Source organism: Sapajus apella, unplaced genomic scaffold, assembly GCF_009761245.1.
Source record: "Sapajus apella isolate SASKATOON/1434 unplaced genomic scaffold, GSC_monkey_1.0 scaffold6, whole genome shotgun sequence".
In the NCBI taxonomy this organism is placed as follows: domain Eukaryota; kingdom Metazoa; phylum Chordata; class Mammalia; order Primates; family Cebidae; genus Sapajus; species Sapajus apella.
Window position 1 is genome coordinate 59,356,635 of NW_022436946.1, and position 19,023 is coordinate 59,375,657.

General features: G+C 41.2%; 1 protein-coding gene and 1 long non-coding RNA gene across 3 annotated transcripts in view; one reads left to right on the plus strand and one right to left on the minus strand.

Annotated features, from left to right (window-relative positions):
* ANKRD6 (ankyrin repeat domain 6) overlaps window positions 1–19,023 on the minus strand; it is a 197,635-nt gene that overhangs the window by 156,965 nt on the left and 21,647 nt on the right. The window lies entirely within an intron of this gene.
* LOC116549588 lies at window positions 5,927–17,061 on the plus strand. The gene is made up of 3 exons (XR_004267952.1): window positions 5,927–6,231; window positions 7,166–7,170; window positions 17,051–17,061. It is a non-coding gene; the product is annotated as an uncharacterized LOC116549588 (long non-coding RNA).

Genomic DNA, 19,023 nt, shown 5'->3' on the forward strand with positions numbered 1-19,023 from the left:
TGGGTCACTTAATTATTTTTTTGGAAGACTTTCCGCTATCAGCTGTGTCGCCTTGCACCTCTAGGGGCAACTTGCACTGAATGGAGCCTGGGCCGGAAGGCCAGTGAAATGAGAGCCACACTGCCTCAGGAACTCCTTCAATGTAACAAGAATTTTTACAGCTGTTTTAAATTCCAAAAGTGTTTAAAGTCCTGGTAAAGTTTCAAAATATACTCTAAGGCAATTTACTTCAGCTCCAGGTTTCACAAAATATAGGCTTCACGTTCAAGCCCTACAATGCTGCACAGATGAATGCCTCCCCCAACATAAGAAGCTTCAGGAATTCTATGTGTCAGAGGCTGAGCAACAAACATCTATCTGCCCCACACAGGGGGAGCTCTTGAGATAACTCTTCAAAGAGAACCAGGAAAGCATGAATCTTTTGCAACTGCTCCGATCTTTCTAAGAATCCCACCTTTCAAGTCATGGAAAGCACTGTGATACTAAGCATTATGAATGCAGCTCTAAAACCACAAAATCTGTGGGCCTTCCATCTTGACTTTTGATCTTTCTACACAAGGAGTTATTGAAAAGTACAATGCATAAACCCTGTGGCTGACTGTTAAAGTTTAAATACTAAGTGTCTGTAAATAGTTGAGGAATCAACCAAGATAATCATAAGCATCACACAAAATGAGACTCATAACACCCGATCAGGATGAATGAAGAAGATATTCCACCAACAAAGCAAGCTTCAAAAGTTAAATCAACTTACAAACAAGCACTTGGTATACCCAGAAAAAAAAAAGTCCCATCATATCTATAAACAATATACACTATGTACATAATATTATAAATGTCAACTGATTCATTGTTTTTCTCTAGGAGACCTCATGAATGAAGCTTAATTGACCAACCTTAATTTAACAAAGTTGTTGACACGAAGTCTTTTTTTTTTTTTTTTTTAATTAGGAGACAGGGTCTCACTATGCTGCCCAGGCTAGACTTTAACCCCTGGGCCCAAGTACTCCTCCTGCCTCATCTTCCTGAACAGCTAGACTACAGCACATGCCACTGTATCCAGCTTGCTTGAAAAAAAAATCTTGTGAAGTCACCTGACAGCTTTTCTATATAAAAATCTCTAACCAGGCACAGTGGCTCATGCCTGTAATCCCAGTACTTTGGGAGGTCAAGATGGGAGAACAGCTTGAGCTCAGGAGTTCAAGACCAGCCTGAAAAACAAGGTAAGACCCCATCTCTAAAAAAAAAATTTAAAAATTAGTTGGGTGTGGCGGCAGCTTCTTGGGAGGCTGAGGTGAGAGGACTGCTTGAGTCTGGGAGATTGAGACTGCAGTGAGTCATGATCACACCACAGCACTCTAGCCTAGGTGATAGAGTGAGACCTTGTCTCAAAAAAACAAACAAACAAACAAAAAAATCTCTTACAAATTCCAATTTACAGGAAGGTAAAGACTTTGAAAGAAAAATGTGCACAAAAAATTCACAGGCATTTCACATATACACAGAATAGGATAAAAACATACAAAATGGTTCAGCCTTCTTTATAATCTAAGAAGAATAAAATGATGAAGATATAATGTTTTTAACTATCAAGTTGAAAGTTTAAAAACCCAGAATAATTAATACTGACAAAAAGGCAAGAAAACAATTTCTCATGTATTGCTGGCAAAATTTCTAGGAGGCAATTTGGCAATATTAGTCAAAAGTCTGAAAACTATAAATAAATATATTTTGACTCAGTAATTCCATTTATCTTCAAGGGAAAGTAACTTCAAGTGTGAAATTAATGTACAAAAATGTTTGTTCAAGCATTATATATAAAAATAAAAAACTAGAACCACCTAAAGGTTCAACACTAGGGAAACAGCTTAATAACTATATAACTATATCTACTCAGTGTAGCTCTAAGTTTTAAACATAACGGTTTTGAAAACTGAGTAGAATGGGAAAACCCTCATGATACATTATTAGGAGACAAAGTTATAAAACAGTATGAAGAATATGATGTCAATTGTGTACACAAAAAATATATAAAGACATGTACCAATACAGTAATAGTGGTTACCTATGGGTAGAAAGATTGGAGAGGATTATCTTCTTTTCTGCTTATTTCCTATATTATCTACTTTCCTACAATAAATACGTATTAATTTTGCTGGCTAAGTACTTTATCTATAATAACCTAATGAGACAGGTACTATTATTATTCTCATTAAAATTTTTTTTTAAATTTATTTTTGAGATAGGGTCTCACTGTCACCCAGGCTTGAGCACAATGGTACGATCACATCTCACTGCAGCATTGATCTCCTGGGCTCAAGCGATCCTTCTACCTCAGCCTCCCAAGCAGCTGGGACCACAGGTATATACCCCCATACCTGGCTACTTGTTAAAAATTTTTCGTAGAGATGGGTTCAAACCATGTTGCCCAGGCTAGTCTTGAACTTTAGCCTCAAGCAATCCTCCCACCTTGGCCTCCCAAAGTACTGGAATTACAGGTGTGAGCCACCACACCTAGCCTATTCCCATTTTAAATAGAGGAAACTGAGGAACCAAGAGGTTAAATAGCTTGCCCAAGGTCATACAGTCATGAAGCCCAGATTCATCTAAAGTTGACCTGCCTCCAGAGCCTAATCTCTTCATCACTTTGCAAATATGCACATTAAAAATAATAATTAAGCTGCACACAGTGGCTCACACCTGTAATCCCTGCACTTAGGGAGGTCGAGGTGGGTGGATCACTTGAAGTCAAGAGTTCGAGACCAGTGTGGCAAGCTTAGTGTAACCCCATCTCTACTAAAAATACGGAAAATAAGCTGGGTGTGGTGGCAAGCGCCTGTAATCCCAGTTATTCGGGAGGCTGAGGCAGTAGAATCACTTGAACCCAGGAGGCAGAGGTTGCAGTGAGCCAAGATGACAGCACTACAGTCCAGCTTGGGCAAAAGGGTGAGATTCCATCTCAAAAAAAAAAAAAAAAAAAAAAAAAAAAAATTTTAAAGCAATGTGCCAGAAAATCTACAATTACATGCACTACAAATTCTTAAAGAAAGAGGATCTATGTGGGCCAGAATTTTCAGAGCAAATAGGGAGGCAGAATTTCAGGGCAAACTGGGAACCTGATAGCTCCCTCCTTTCAGGTTGTGTCTTTTTGTTTTTACTCAGATTAACTGAAAAGTCACCGATTCCCTTCTCTACCACCATTCTCCCTCCCTTCAATACAGACACAAACAAACAGCATTCTTGAAATCTCATGCTGCATGTGGCAGCGCTCCCTCGCCTCCGTCCTGGCCCACCCAATTCCTTGAGAATTCCTTTTCTGCTTGAAAGGCCAAGGTAGGTCCCATCAATAACGCCTCAGAATTCTATGCAGACATAAAAAAAAATTAACTCACATTCTAAAAATAATGTGTTTTCCATTTTACTTCCAAACAGAAATGCACACAATTTCCCCTAAGGAAGTTACAAGGTAGTTTAGATGAAAGTAAAGTAAGTTCTTGGAAAGGCATTATTAAAATACAGAAGACTCTTGGCAAACTGTGGTGGGTAGCATGTGAATAGGCAAGATCACAGGATCTTTTCCTGTGTATCATGTAATGTTCCTGCTCTAGCCTCCAAACAAAGGCCTGCAAAGGTAAGTGCTTGCAGTTAACACCCTGAACCACCTAGGGCACCTTGGGATTTCTGTATGGAGGCAAGAATGATTAAGTTGGAAGGGACTGAAGAAATGTTTTCTGTATCTTAGAGGGAAAAATATTAAGAAGCAGTATAAAACAAGCTCCAATCATCTGTTATTCTTTTTTATTCCTTTTCTCTTTTTTCTCTGTTATTCTAAAACTGGACATTGGATCAGGTAAAAAAGAAGTGAAGTTTCTGCCAGCAGAAGCAGGAATTTAGACTATTAGATAAAATATCACCACTAGTGTTGAAATTAACTTACTAAACAACAAGGATACCTTTTTAAGTTCAGGGACTAATAACAGTACTCCCCAGTTAGAGTTCATAAAGGATTATTTTGTTTTGTTATTCCAGGTCTTATTAAAGGCAAGACTTTATTATTGAAGGGCTGTGGTTTTACACCTAACTGATAAATTAGAGAGTTTGATTCATATGTCCAGTACACAGATATACATTATCATATTTTTGTTTTGCAAGAGTGAATCCAACAAAAGATACTATTACCAAGGAAGGAGATTAGTGAGGATGAGCTCCTTCAATGAGAAGGATTTATGAAGCAGGCCCCAAAATGCAGGTCAACTGCTTTTTTTAAAAAACAAGATTTTTGGCTGGGCAGGTGGTTCATGCCTGTAATCCTAACAACTTGGGAGGCTGAGGCGTACGGATCACCTGAGGTCAGGAGTTCGAGAACAGCCTGGCCAACATGGTGAAATTCCGTCTCTACTAAAAATACAAAAAAATTAGTCAGCATGGTGGCGGGTGCCTGTAATCTGAGCTACTCAGGAGGCCAAGACAGAAAAATTGCTTGAACCCAGGAGGCGGGGGTTGCAGTGAGCCAAAATCAAGCCATAGCACTCTAGCCTGGGTGACAGAGCAAGACTCCATCTCACAAAAAAAAAAAAAAAATTTTGTCCAAAGTAAATGGCAGTTTTCATATCCTCTTTGAAAAAGTTGTAAGGTCTCCAATTTGATGAGATACTCTATTAAGATATAATTATTTGAGGGCCGGGCGCGGTGGCTCACGCCTGTAATCCCAGCACTTTGGGAGGCCAAGGTGGGTAGATCACGAGGTCAAGAGATCGAGACCATCCTGGTCAACATGGTGAAACCCCGTCTCTACTAAAAATACAAAAAATTAGCTGGGCATGGTAGCGCGTGCCTGTAATCCCAGCTACTCAGGAGGCTGAGGCAGGAGAATTGCCTGAACCCAGGAGGCGGAGGTTGCGGTGAGCCGCGATCGCACCATTGCACTCCAGCCTGGGTAACAAGAGCGAAACTCCATCTCAAAAAAAAAAAAAAAAAGATATAATTATTTGAAAAGCAGTGTATGATCCTTGTATTGTATGAAAAGCATTATATGAAAAAAATGTTCATAACTTACACCCAGTACTTTAATTTTTGGTAATCCATCTTAAGGAATTAATTGTACACAAATGTACAAAACATTTATGTACAATACTTTCTGCTTTTCAAATGACATTCCAGGGGCTTCCTTAATGTCTAATAATAGGAAACCAGTAAAATTATGGTATATCCACATGATAAAATATTTTGCAGCTATTAAAAATTATGTTGTTTTGGGCCAGGCACAGTGGCTTACTCCCGTAATCTCAGCACTTTGTTGGGAGGCTGAGGCAGGTGGATCACGAGGTCAAGAGATCAAGACCATCCTGGCCAACATGGTGAAACCCCATCTCTACTAAAACTACAAAAATTAGCTGGACATGGTGGTACATGCCTATAATCCCAGCTACTCAGGAGGCTGAGGCAGGAAAATTGCTTGAACCAAGGAGGCAGAGGCTAGAGTGAGCAGATCTCATGGCACTGCACTCCAGCCTGGTGACAGAGTGAAACTCCACCTCAAAAAAAAAAAAAAAATTATGTTGTTTTAAAAAATTAATAACATAGAAAATGCTCAGAAAAAACACTGAATGAAAAAATATGTGATAAAACTGCTCTTATGTATTTTACTTTAAAAAGCATATATAGGGCCGGGCACGGTGGCTCACATCTATAATCCTGGCACTTTGGGAGGCCGATGCGGGTGGATCACAAGGTCAAGAGATCGAGTCCATCCTGATCAACATGGTGAAACCCTGCCTCTACTAAAAATACAAAAAATTAGCTGGGCATGGTGGTGCATGCCTGTAGTCCCAGCTACTCAGGAGGCTGAGGCAGGAGAATTGCTTGAACCCAGGAGGCGGAGGTTGTGGTGAGCCGAGATCGCGCCATTGCACTCCAGCCTGGGTAACAAGAGCGAAACTCTGTCTCAAAAAAAAAAAAAAAATGCATATATATTGAAGTGGAAATTTGGCCCAGGATTTTGTAAGCACGTAGTCAGCAACAGTCCCCATTTTAAAATTGCCCCTATTATTGCTAGTAACTGCCTCTTTCTGCTTTTGTACCTCAGATTATTGCTTACTAACTAAAAAGCCTTAAGGAAAACTCTGCGTCGTCTAAAACCTGCTGCGTTGTCTAAAGTCCTGAGTTACTTCCCCTGCCCCTTTACCTATAAAAACTGTGTACTTTTCTCAGCCGGCATCCAGACTTTTGGGTGTGAACCCTTCTTGGCCTGCTGGCTTAATAAAATGTGTTCCTCCGATCCCCTGAGTGCTGCTTGGGCTTGTTGTCAGGGAAGATTTTCCAGAACAATATTAGAAAATATACCCAGGTATGATGTCTCATGCCTGTAAACCCAACACTTTGGGAGGCCAAAGTGGGAGGATCACTTGAGGCCAGGACTTTGAAACAAGTCAGGGCAACATAGCAAGATTTCCGTTTTCACAAAAAAGAATTTTTTTTTTTTTTTAATTAGCTGGACATGGTGGCACATAGTCCTAACTACTTGGAAGGCTGAGGCAGGAGGATTTTGAGCCAAGGAGTTTGAGTGAGCTCTGATAGTGCCACTGCATTTCAGCCTGGGTAACAGACTAATACCTTGTTTCTAAATTAAAAAAAAAAATCACCTGAGGTCAGGAGTCCAAGACCAGCCTGGCCAACATGGTGAAACCGTGTCTCCACTAAAAATACAAAAGTTATAGGGGCGCAGTGGTATGCACCTGTAATCCCAGCTGCTCGGGAGGCTGAGGCAGGAGAATCCCTTGAACCCAGGAGGTGGAGGTTGTGGTGAGCCGAGATCGCGCCATTGCACTCCAGCCTGGGCAACAGAGCAAGACTCCATTTCAAAAAAAAAAAAAAAAACTAAAAACTCATCTTGGTAGTCAATACATAGGGGTACTTGTATACTTATAAACATCTCTAAAAATAAATAAACAGCTCCAGTTAAGAGATCTGTTAAAACAGAAAGTCTGTTATAGGAATTGCCCAAAGACAATATTTTTATTGTCTTATGCAACAGACTTTGTTCTGTCTCTAAAACAAAATGCAATATATTAAATATGAAAGACAAAACGGAGGCATGTGAAGCCCACTCAGATCAGGACTTAAAATGGTATTGGTATTTCAGAAGCAATCTAGTTAGTGTAATTAGTCACTGTGATTCCATGTCCTGTATGTGTTAGAACTGTATTCTTCAGCATTTACCAGTCGGAGGTGCTTCACTCTCTCTATCCTGCAGCATGGAGACGTCTTTTTTTCTAAGGCAGACAGATAGACGCCAACAGATGGCTTGTATTATGTATCTGAAAAAAACTGTTTATGATACATCTCTGCTACAAATAAATTTCAATAACCTTGACTCTGCAAAAATTGTTTGTTTGTTTTTGAGACTGAGACAGAGTCTTGTACTGTTGCCCAGGCTGGAACACAGTGGCACGTCCCTGGCTCACTGCAACCTCCGCCTCCCAAGTTCAAGCGATTCTCCTGCCTCAGCCTCCAGAGTAGCTGGGATTACAGGCACCCGCCACCACGCCCAGGTAATTTTTTGTATTCTTAGTAGAGACAGGGTTGCACCATGTTGGCTGGGCTGTCCTCGACCTCCTGACCTCGACCTCCTGACTTCATGATTCACCTGCCTCGGCCTACCAAAGTGCTGGGATTACAGGCATGAGTCACCACACCCAGCCCAAAAACAGTTTAATCCTAAAAAGAAGACAAACATTGTAAACTTCCTTCATTTTTATTATTATTATTTTGAGAGGGAGTCTTACTCTGTCGCCCAAGCTGGAGTGCAGTGGCACGATCGCAGCTTCCTGCAACCTCCACCTCCCAGGTTCAAGTGATTCTCTTGCCCCGGCCTCCCAAGTAAGCGGGTTTAAAGGCATGCACTACCACGTCTGGCTAATTTTTTGTATTTTTAGTAGAGACAGGGTTTCACCGTGTTGGCCAGGTTGGTCTTGAACCCCTGACCTCAGGTGATCCGCCTACCTCAGGTGTACAAAGTACAGGATTACAGGCCACTGCTCCCAGCCCATTTCATTTTTATAACTAGCACTGGTTATCTCTAATGAGCTTGTGGAGTACAGTAGAAATAAATATAATAGTTATATTTTTATGATATGAATTGTATGAAACTCAGTGTGACAGCTACCCAAATTATTAGACAAACTTCCAGGGCTGTAAAAATTCAATAACATCATTTCTCATACTCTGTTCACAAAAGTCTGGATTGAATGTTGATTCATTTCTGCAGCCCTGTGTAGTTCAAACAAACTACAATATGTTAGAGAGCTTATACTTTTATCATATTTTAATAATGTTCCTAATTTTCTTTTATTAATGAAATCAAAGCATCTTTAGCAAATGATACTGAGTGGTTATGAGTGAATGTGAACTGCTAAAAAAAGAAACACTGAATTCTAAATTATTAGCATCAGCTCTGCAATGGACACAAGTTGGCTTAACATAAAGCCATGAATCTTTTACTTCACACTGTTCTATCACTTCGGTAACTACATAACTTCCTACAAACAGCACATAATACTGTAATACATAAGAAATCTCATCTCTCACTAATTCTATTATCTCCCATCAACTAACATACTCTTACATTATATATGCCTTTATGTTAAAGGCATATATGATACCTGAAACATTTATCCCAATTTCAAAAAATTCAGTTTCTTCCAAGGTATATGTAAATCTCAAGGAGCTATTAATAAAACTCCCCTTTGAATTCCAAAACACCAGGCCAGGAGCCATGGATATATTCCAAAGATAATAGTTAATCAATTTTATACAGTAGCAGCACAATTCTGGAAACATTAGAAATGCTACTCTCAGCTTTCTTTGTCCATAATAATTAAGCAGAATAAATATTTATGGAAAGAAGATAGAGCCTGATACATCTCCTTATAACTGTCATAATGTCAACCACCCTAAGCTGGCCACAGCAGCTTGTGCCTGTAACTGCAGCTACTCAGGAGCCCAAGGAAGGAGGATTGCTTGAGGCCAGGAGTCCAAGACCAACTTGGTCAACACAGCAAGACTCTATCTCTAAAAATATATTTTAAAATTAGCTGAGCATGGTAGCACACACTTGTATAGTCCTAGCTACTCAGGAGTCTGAAGCAGGAGGATCACTTGAGCCTAGGAGTTCAAGGCTCGAGTGAGCTTAAAACAACCCTAACCCTTACAAGGGTAGGACAGAGAAATGATCCTTAGATGGCAGTGGAAATAGAGGTTAGAGGACTGAACCAAGAATAAACATTGAAGAGTTCAGTCCTATGGCACAGAAGCTTTAAATTAACCTGAGGCTTCTCTGCATTATGCTGGGTTTATGAACATTGAGGGGATGAATTTAAAGACATAAATGGCTTAACATAAAATAGTGTTCATTTGAAGTTTCTAATAGTGTTCATTTGAAGAAGACTATTAGAAAAAAGGTGAACTCTGAACCAACAGGACACGAAGCACGGACACCACAGGTATACACACCCTCCACATTGCCCAAGGTTGTTGTCACTCCTTTTGCAAGTCAAATGTGGGGGTGGGGGGAGCATGGCAGGAGTAGCTGCCTATGGTGCTGAACCCCAGGACACAGCACAGGCCAAGAACTAGCCAAGACCACACAGGGCTCCTCAGTGGAATTTCACACTGTGATGGTTAATATTGTCAACCTGATTGGATTGAAAGATGCAAAGTATTGTTCCTGGGTGTGTCTGTGAGGGTGTTGTCAAAGGAGATTAACACGTGAGTCAGTGGACCAGAAGAGGCAGACCCACCCTCAATCTGGGTAGGCACCATCTAGTCAGCTGCCAGTACAGCTAGAATAAAGCTGGCAGGAGAAGATGGAAGAGCAGACCTGCTGAGTCTTCCAGCCTTCCTCTTTCTCCTGTGCTGGATGCTTCCTGCCCTCGAACAACAGACTCCAAGTTTTTCAGCTTTTAGACTCCTGGATTTACACCAGTGTTTGCCAGGGGCTCTTCGGCCTTTGGCCACAGACTGAAGGCTACACTGTCAGCTTCCCTCCTTTTGAGGTTTTGAGATTTGGACTGATCCACCACTGGCTTCCTGGGACTTTACCTTGTGATCCTGTGAGTCAATTCTCCTTAATAAATTCTATCCTATTCTGTCCCTCTAGAGAACCCTAATGCACACATATATTCTACTTTTCCACAGTTATAGCCCAAAATCATTACCAATTTTCCCATAATTTCCACTTATTACTTTCACCATTAAAAATGATTTATGTTGGCCAGGTGCAGTGGCTCACACCTGTAATCCCAGCACTTTGGGATACCAAGGCGGGCAAATCACAAGGTCAGGAGTTCAAAACCAGCATGGCCAACACAGTAAAACTCCGTCACTACTAAAAAAAAAAAAAAAAAAGTACAAAAATTAGCTGGGCGTGGTGGCGCATGCCTGTAATACCAGCTACTCAGGAGGCTGAGGCAGGAGAATCACTTGAGCCTGGGAGGCAGAGGTTGCACTAAGCCAACATCACGCCACTGCACTCTAGTCTGGGCAACAGAGTGAGACTCCGTCTCAAAAAAAAAAATGATTTATGTCTTAGTAGTTCTGGCTGCTGTAACAGAACACCATAGATTCAATGGCTTAAACTACAAACATTTATCTCTCACAGTTCTGGAGGCTGGAAAGTCTAAAATGAAGAAACCAGAAGATTTGGAATCTGGTGAGGGCCATTTCCTGGCTCATAGAACACTATCTGCTCACTGAGTCCTCACATGGTAGAAGGAGGCCTAGAGAGTCTCTGAGGTCTCTTTTATAAGGATATAATCCCATTCATGAAGGCTCCAAACTCACGATTTTTGTATATCCCAAAGGCCCCACCTCCTACTACCATCACACTGAGGGTTAGGATTTCTTTTTTTTTTTTTTTTTTTAAACAAATCCACATTTATTTATTGACTTCTCATTAGTTTAAATCCTTGAGGGGTACAGCATCACTTGGATTCTATGTCCAATAGCCTTAGCAGGAAGGTTGCCTTGGAATTTGGCACAAACCATGCCACTGTTTCCGTGGGCCCGAGTTACCTTTCCCTAGATTACTCTGGTTTGGTTTGGTTTGCCACCAGGAGTCACTGTGTTGTTCTTTGCTTTGTATACATAAGTGCATCTTTTACCCAAATAGAATTGTTTCATCTTGGGCAAAAATACCTTCAATTTTAAGAAGAGCTGGTTTACAACCAGTATCTTAGATAAATGATAAAGTTGAAGATAAATCTATTAATAGATAAATATATGTATTTGGATTAGTATAATGCTTTTTGTCATATGGAGATTAAGCATAACAATTTCTCCCAAAAGCTCTTAAAAATATTACTTCATTAAGTGAGAAGTAGAAAGATAGCATTTAGTAATGTTTAATTTTGATGACATGCATGTATGGTAAGTGAGCATTTGAAGACGGAGACTTGCAAACAGGTTTCCCAAAAGTAAGACACTTTTTACCACTCCAATTTATGGAAGTCTGTCTCCAAGATAGTTTCCAATAATCCCGACCTCCTATAATTAATGCCTTTGTGAAGGCTTCTTCCACAGTGGATCAAGGCTGGGTCTGTTTGACCAATAGAACATGCCGAAAGTGGCAATACCTAACTTCTGAGGCTAGCATGAAAAGCACGCATCTTCTGTCTTGGCATCTTGAGTCACTTACTCTGGGGAAAACCAGCGGCCATGCCATGAGGAAATTCAAGCAGCCAGTAGAAAGGATATACACAACAAATAGCAGCTACCACCAACATGCCAACCATGCGAACGCACCATCTTAGAAGTGGACCATCTCACTGCAGTCAAGCTTTCAGATGACTGCAGCCCCACCTGGCATGTGACTGCAATTGCCTTGAGGGACTAAGGTCAGAACCTCTTGGCCAGGCCGCTTCCTAATTAATTCCTGACTGACTGACAGACTAAGAGACACAATAAATAATTGTTGCTGTTTTAAGCTACCACGTTTTAGGGTAATTTGTTATACAGCCTTAGTAACCGAAACATAATTTTACCCTACTTAATACAGGCTAATCTTCAATGGTATCCTTCGTGGATGATACTAACACTTTAATGTAAAATTTCTGTGGCCATAATTTACATTTTATGTGACTAGTGGTAAAATAGCCCAGCTATTTTGTCAGACAAGTAGTAAAGAAAAGAAAGGATGGAGGCCATTATGAGCAGAACAAGTTCATATATTAAAGCTCTCCCAATACCTCCGAGCATGACTATTTGGAGACAGAGCCCTGAAAGAGGTCATTAGGCTAAAACGAGGCCATTAGGGTAGGCCCTAACCCAGTCTGACTGGAGACACTAAGGATGTGGGTGCACAGAGGCAAGACCAAGTGAAAATACAGAGAGAAGGTGGCCATCTGCAACCCAAAGAGAGAGGTCTCGGGAGAAACTAATTCTGCCAGCACATTGGTTTTGGACTTCTAGTCTCCAAAACCATGAGAATATAAATTTCTGTTGTTTATGCCACCCAGTCTATAGTATTTTGTTATGGCAACCCTGCCAATCTAAGATAGAGGGTGACAGAGTTGGATATTTGTCACCTACCAAATCTCATGTCGAAATGTAACCCACAATTGGAAGTGGAGCCTGGTGGGAGGTGACTGGGTCATGGAGGTGGGGCAGATCCCTCATCAATGGTGTATTAGTCCATTCTTGCACTGCTATAAAGAAATACTTGACTTTGGGAGGCCAAAGCACGTGGATCACTTGAGGTTAGGAATTCAAGATCAGCGTGGCCAACATGACAAAAGACTATCTCTAATAAAAATACAAAAAAATTAGCTAGGCATGATAGCATGTGCCTGTAATCCCAGTTACTCGGGAGGCTGAAGCAGGAGAATCACTTGAATCCAGGAGGTGGAGGTTGCAGTGAGCTAAGATTGCACCACTGCACTCCAGCCTGGGCAACAGAGCAAGATGCTGTCTCAAAAAAAAAAAAAAAGGATAGAAATACCTGAGAGTGCCTAATTTATAAAGAAAAGAGGTTTAACTGGCTAATGGTTCTGCAGGCTGTACAGGAAGTGTGATGACATCAGCTCCTGGGGAGGCCTCAGGAAACTTACAAATTATAGCAAAAGTTGAAGGGAAGTTGGCATGTCTTACATGGCCAGAGCAGGAGGAAGAGAGAGCGGGAGGTGCTACATGCTTTTAAAACAACAAGATATTTGATAACTCACTCACTACCATGAGAACAGCATCAAGGGGACCGTGCTAAACCCCCATGATCCAATAACCTCCCACCTGGTCCCACCTCCAACATTGGGGATTACAGTTCAACATGAGATTTGGTGGGGACACAGATCCAAACCATATCAAATGGCTTAGAGCTGTCCTCATAATAGTGAGTGAGTTCTCACAATATCTGGTTCTTTAAAAGTGTATGGCACCTCCCCCACTCTCACTCCCATTTACCTTCCACTGTGAGTAAAAGCTACTTAAGGCCTCCCTGGAAGCCAAGCAGATGCCAGCACCATGCTTCCTGTACAGCCTGCTGAACTGTGAGCCAATTAAACCTCTTTTCTTTATAAATTACCCAGAATCATGTACTTCAGTATAGCAATGCAAAAATGGCCTAATACAGAGGGTAAATCCATAGATTTAAAAAAAAAAAAAAAAAAAGGCCAGGCGAGGTGACTCATGCCTGTAATCCCAACACTTTGGGAGGCCGAGGCAGGCGGATCGCAAGGTCAGGAGTTTTAAGACCAGACTGGCCAATGTGGTGAAATCCCATCTCTACTAAAAAATACAAAAAATTAGCAGGGCCTGGTGGCTCATGCCTGTAATCCCAGCTACTTGGAAGGCTGAGGTAGGAGAATGACTTGAGCCGGGCACCGGGGAGGCGGAGGTTGCAGTGAGCCAAGATCGCGCCACTGCACTCCAGCCTGGGCTACAGAGCAAGACTCCATCTCAAAAAAAAAAACAAAAAACAGGCTGGGTGTGGTGGCTCACACCTATAATGCCAGCACTTTGGGAGGCCAAGGCAGGTGGATCACTTCAGGTAAGAGGTTTGAGACCAGCCTAGCCAACATGGCAAAACCCTGTCTCTACTAAAAATACAAAAATAAATTAGCCGGGCAATGTGGCACACACCTGTAATCCCAGCTACTCAGGAGACTGAGGCAGGAGAATCATTTGAACCCTGGAAGCAGAGGTTGCATTGAGCTGAGATCACATCGCTGCACATCAGCCTTGGTGACAGAGTGAGACTCCCTCTCAAACAAACAAACCTCAGAAGACAACAAAAACATTTGAAGGGACAACACTAAACTATGTTGTCTAAAAATGTACATTTGGTTCATAGAACTATAAAAAAATACAAGGAAGTGATTACTATAAAAGAATCATGAAGGTAGTCTTTACTTTACATGATTCCAATATGCACAATTCCAATTCCAGTTTAGTTAAATTACAGCAGTGCCCCAATAACATATCTCAAATTTCACTTACCACATTATATTAACTTTAAGAAATTACATGAAGTACAAACTTCACTAATAGTTCTTCTGGCCACAGATCACTATGTAATTAACAGATGTGCATCATGATCAGTGACCAATTACATCACTCCTTTCAAAGTCCATAATTGGTCACTACTCATCTGTTATTCAGTTCTCTCACAGAGAGCAAACCAAGTATCTGTGTTGCTTCCTGGTCTCCCAGAGATAAACCCACATAACATTTTATAAAATGAATAATCGAAGAAGAAACTGGCCACCAAAGATGAAAGTGTAGCAAAGGAATGAAAAGTGACAATAACACTGGATGTAAAATATGAGTAGAATATAAACAGACTTACATATAGAAGAAATAGCTGACCATGGGAATGTGAGCATCACCACCACCTGAAGACTCTAGATGTGCCCCCGAAAGACCTTCATAAAGAAAAGTTACTGACGTACGTGAGAAAAGTTGTTGACATGAAAAAAATGAAGAAATGACACTAGCAAAAACTTTGCATTAAATGAACTCTTGCCGGGCGCAGTGGCTCACGTCTATAATCCCAGCATTTAGGGAGGCTAAGGCAGGTGGATCACCTGAGGTCAGGAGTTCAAGACCAGCCTGGACAACATGGCTAATCCCTGTCCCTACTAAAAATAGCTGGGCATGGTGGGGTGCACCTGGAGTCCCAGCTATTTGGGAGGCTGAGGCAGGAGAATCGCTTGAACCTGGGAGGTGGAGGTTACAGTGAGCCATAATCACGCCACTGCAATCCAGCCTGGGCAACAGAGCAAGACTCCATGTCAAAAAAAAAAAAAAAAAAAAAAGAAAAGAAAAAGGGAACTCTTGGAGGCACTTCCCAATGTTGAAAGCACAAAAGATAAAATCTTAAAAGCTGATTCAAACTTCAAAACTAGTATAAAAATTCATCAAGGCATAGAAAAGATGCTTGTTGTATATCCTAAGTTATATGATGAGAAAAACGAAGGCAAGCACTATTCAAACTACTCTTGATAAGTTTTTACAAAGAAATGAAACCTTTTATTCTCACTGTTGCTAATATTTTAAATTATAGGGTACAACACTTTACTATGTTTTCACTTCCCTATACAATTATAACAGACAGTAAAAGGGCTTTTAATGTTTTGACACAAATTTTTAAAGATTCCAGAACAGTCACAATTTTTCCCACTGATTATTAGGATAGCTTATCAGTGTTTCAGCATGAACTATCATTTTTCCACTACACAATGCTGTGTAAAGCAAGAACTGCCTGTAGTTACTTTTGGAGGAGGGAATTATGACTGGGATAGAACAGAAGGAGGAGCTTCTGGGGTGACCGGCAAAGTTCTATTTCTGACCAGAGTGATAGCTTTACGAGGGTATTTGCCTTATAAAAATTTGTGAAACTAAAATAATGTTACTGGTGCAAATTCATGGGAGCAGCAGACTAGTTCATGAGGACCAGTCTGAACTATCAGTCCAGCAGTCATCTTTCTAAGAAAAAAGAAAAGAAAAGCCACAGAAAGGTACTTGGCAGAGGGTACAAAGGCTGCTGTCAGACATGAAATCAGAACCCATGCCTTCCTGGACGCCAGATCTGTACTCCTCTCTTTAAAGCTTGCCAGTCTTTCATGAAACAGACCTCTCGTAAAGGGCATCATTATTGTCCATTTCCAAGAGAGGTAATTCAGCCAGGTTTGGGTATGGGGCCTGGGGATTTAAGATACATTACTTAGGCCAGGTGCAGTGGCTCATGCCTGTAATTCCAGCACTTTTGGAGGCTGAGGCAGTGGATCACGAGGTCAGAGTGCAAGACCAGCCTGGCCAAGAGGGTGAAACCCATCTCTACTAAAAATAAAAAAATTAGCCGGGCACGGTGACAGGCACCTGTAATCCCAGCTACTTGGGAGGCTAAGGCAAGAGAATTGCTTGAACCCAGGAGGCAGAGGTTGCAGTGAGCAAGATCACGCCACTGCACTCCAGCCTGGGCGACAAGATGCATTAATTAATACTAATTAGAATGAATCAATACTTTGGTTTCCCTTCTAGATTAAGTATTGTAACATTTTTGCGCCTCACTTAAGTAACTGAATAGCTTCTGATGTTTTTGTTTTTTTTTTCATGCAAAATCCATCAGGAATTACATAGCTTCTATTTGCTTAAATTTGGAGAAAATGTTTTCTCATCACTTTGTACCCATCTTTTATTAACACTGTGAGAACAACTTACATAACTGGAATATTACCTTCATCTGATTTAGTTGGCTAATAAATTCACAGCACATACTAAAAGTCTTCTATTTTGTTTTCAGACAGGGCCTTACTCTGTGGCCCAGGTTGGAGTGCAGTGATGCAATCGTAGCTCACTGCAGACAATTCCTGGACTCATGTCATCTTCCTGCTTCAGCCTCTCAAAAAGCTTGGAGTACTACGCCTGGTCAATTTTGTTGGTGGAGTTGAGATGGTGTCTTGCTGTTCCCCAGGCTGGTTTTGAACTCCTGCCCGCATGCATTCCTCCTGCCTTGGCCTCCCAAAGTGCTGGGATTAGAGGTGTGAGCCACTGTGTCCAGCCTAAAAGTCTCTTAAGATTTATTCTCTTACTCTTGAAGTAAATGTCCCTGACATTAAAGGAATTTCAAAAGGGTAGCAGAGGGGGTTGTAATAAAAAACCACAGAAGGAAAAAAAAAAAAAAAAACCACAGAAGGATGTCCTGCAGCAAAATCATAAATGATATTTTATGTTCTATTTTTAGATGCACAAAAACATGGTTACTTTTTTTGTTTTTGGAGATGGACTCTCGCTCTGTTGTCCAGGCTAGATTGCAATGGCATGATCTCGGCTCACTGCAACCTCCGCCTCCTGAGTCAAGCAATTCTCCTACCTCAGCCTCCCAAGTAGCTGGGATTACCGGTGCCTGCCAACATGCCCAGCTAAGTTTTGTATTTTTTGTAGAGATGGGGGTTTCACTATCTTGGCCAGGCTGGTCTTGAACTCCCTACCTTGTGATCCACCCACCTCAGCCTTCCAAAGTGCTGGGATTACAGGCGTAAGCCACTGCGCCTAGCCAGCATGGTCACTTTTAACACAACCAGTCAATTATAAGTACAGTGTTAGGGTTTTTGATTCCTTAAGTACCAAGGGAAGAATATAGTCAGTTTAGAACATACAAAGAGAAATGCACTGAGCATAAAGGCAACTGGGTTTTGGCATATCAGAATAACAATTAGGTTTTAAAGCTGCAAGCTCTGTTTTCTTCAAAATGACCCTTTCTCCAAGATTTTGTAATAAAATGGAAAGAAATTCTGGTATCTAGAGAGAAATCAGATCTGTTAAACATTTTTGAGGGGAGAAAGAAATGATATAGAGCTACCATTTTAATAATAGAATATGGCTGTTTATTTTGTAGAGAATGCAGTCCACAAAAGTATTTCTACCTTCCTGACAATGATGAGCTCCTGAAAAAAGGATACAATTTGAACTTTATTTCATTTTATTTTTGAGACAAGCTCTCACTCTGTTGCCCAGGCTGCAGTGCAGTGGCATGATCTCAGCTCACTGCAACCTCCACCTCCCAGGCTCAAGCAATCCTCCTATCTCAGTCTTCTGAGTAGCTGAGACCACAGGCACACGCCACCATGCCCTGCCAACTTTTCATATTTTTTGTAGAGATGGGGTTTCACCATGTTGCCTAGGCTGCTCTTGAATTCCTGGGCTCAAGCAATCTGCCTACCTTGGCCTCCGAAAGTGCTGGGATTACAGGTGTGAGCCATGGCACCCAACCGAATTTTAGTAATTTGAATTATACAGGCATGCCTTGGAGATATTGTGGGTTTGGTTATGGACCACCATAATAAAACAAATATCACAGTAAAATGAGTCACATGAATTTTTTTGGTTTCCCAGTACACATAAAAATTATGTTTACAGGGCCGGGCACAGTGGCTCATGCCTGCAATCCCAGTACTTTGGGAAGCCGAGGTAGGCAGATCACAAGGTCAAGAGATTGAGACCATCCTGGCTAACATGGTAAAGCCCTACCTCTAATAAAAACACAAAAATTAGCTGGGTATGGTGGCACGTGCCTGTAGTCCCAGCTACTCAGGAGGCTGAGCAGAAGAATTGTTTGAACCCAGGAGGCGGAGGTTGCAGTGAGCTGAGATCGCATCACTATACTCCAGCCTGGGGAGAGCAAGATTCCATCTCAAAAAAAAAAAAATTATGTTTACATTATATTGTAGTCTATTCAGTAGGCCATAGTATTATGTCTAAAAGAAACAACATACATATACCTTATTTAAAAATACTTTATTGGCCAGGTACAGTGGCTCATGCCTGTAACCCCAGCACTTTGGGAGCCCAAAGCAGGTGCCCAGGAGTTCAAGATTAGCCTAGACAAGTTGGTGAGACCCCCATTACTACAAAAAAAAAACAATTTTTTTTTTAATTAGCCAGGAGCAGTGGTGCAGACTTTTCGTCCTAGGTACTTGGAAGGCTGAGGCAGGAGGACTGCTTTAGCCCAGGAATTCAAGATGGCAATGAGCT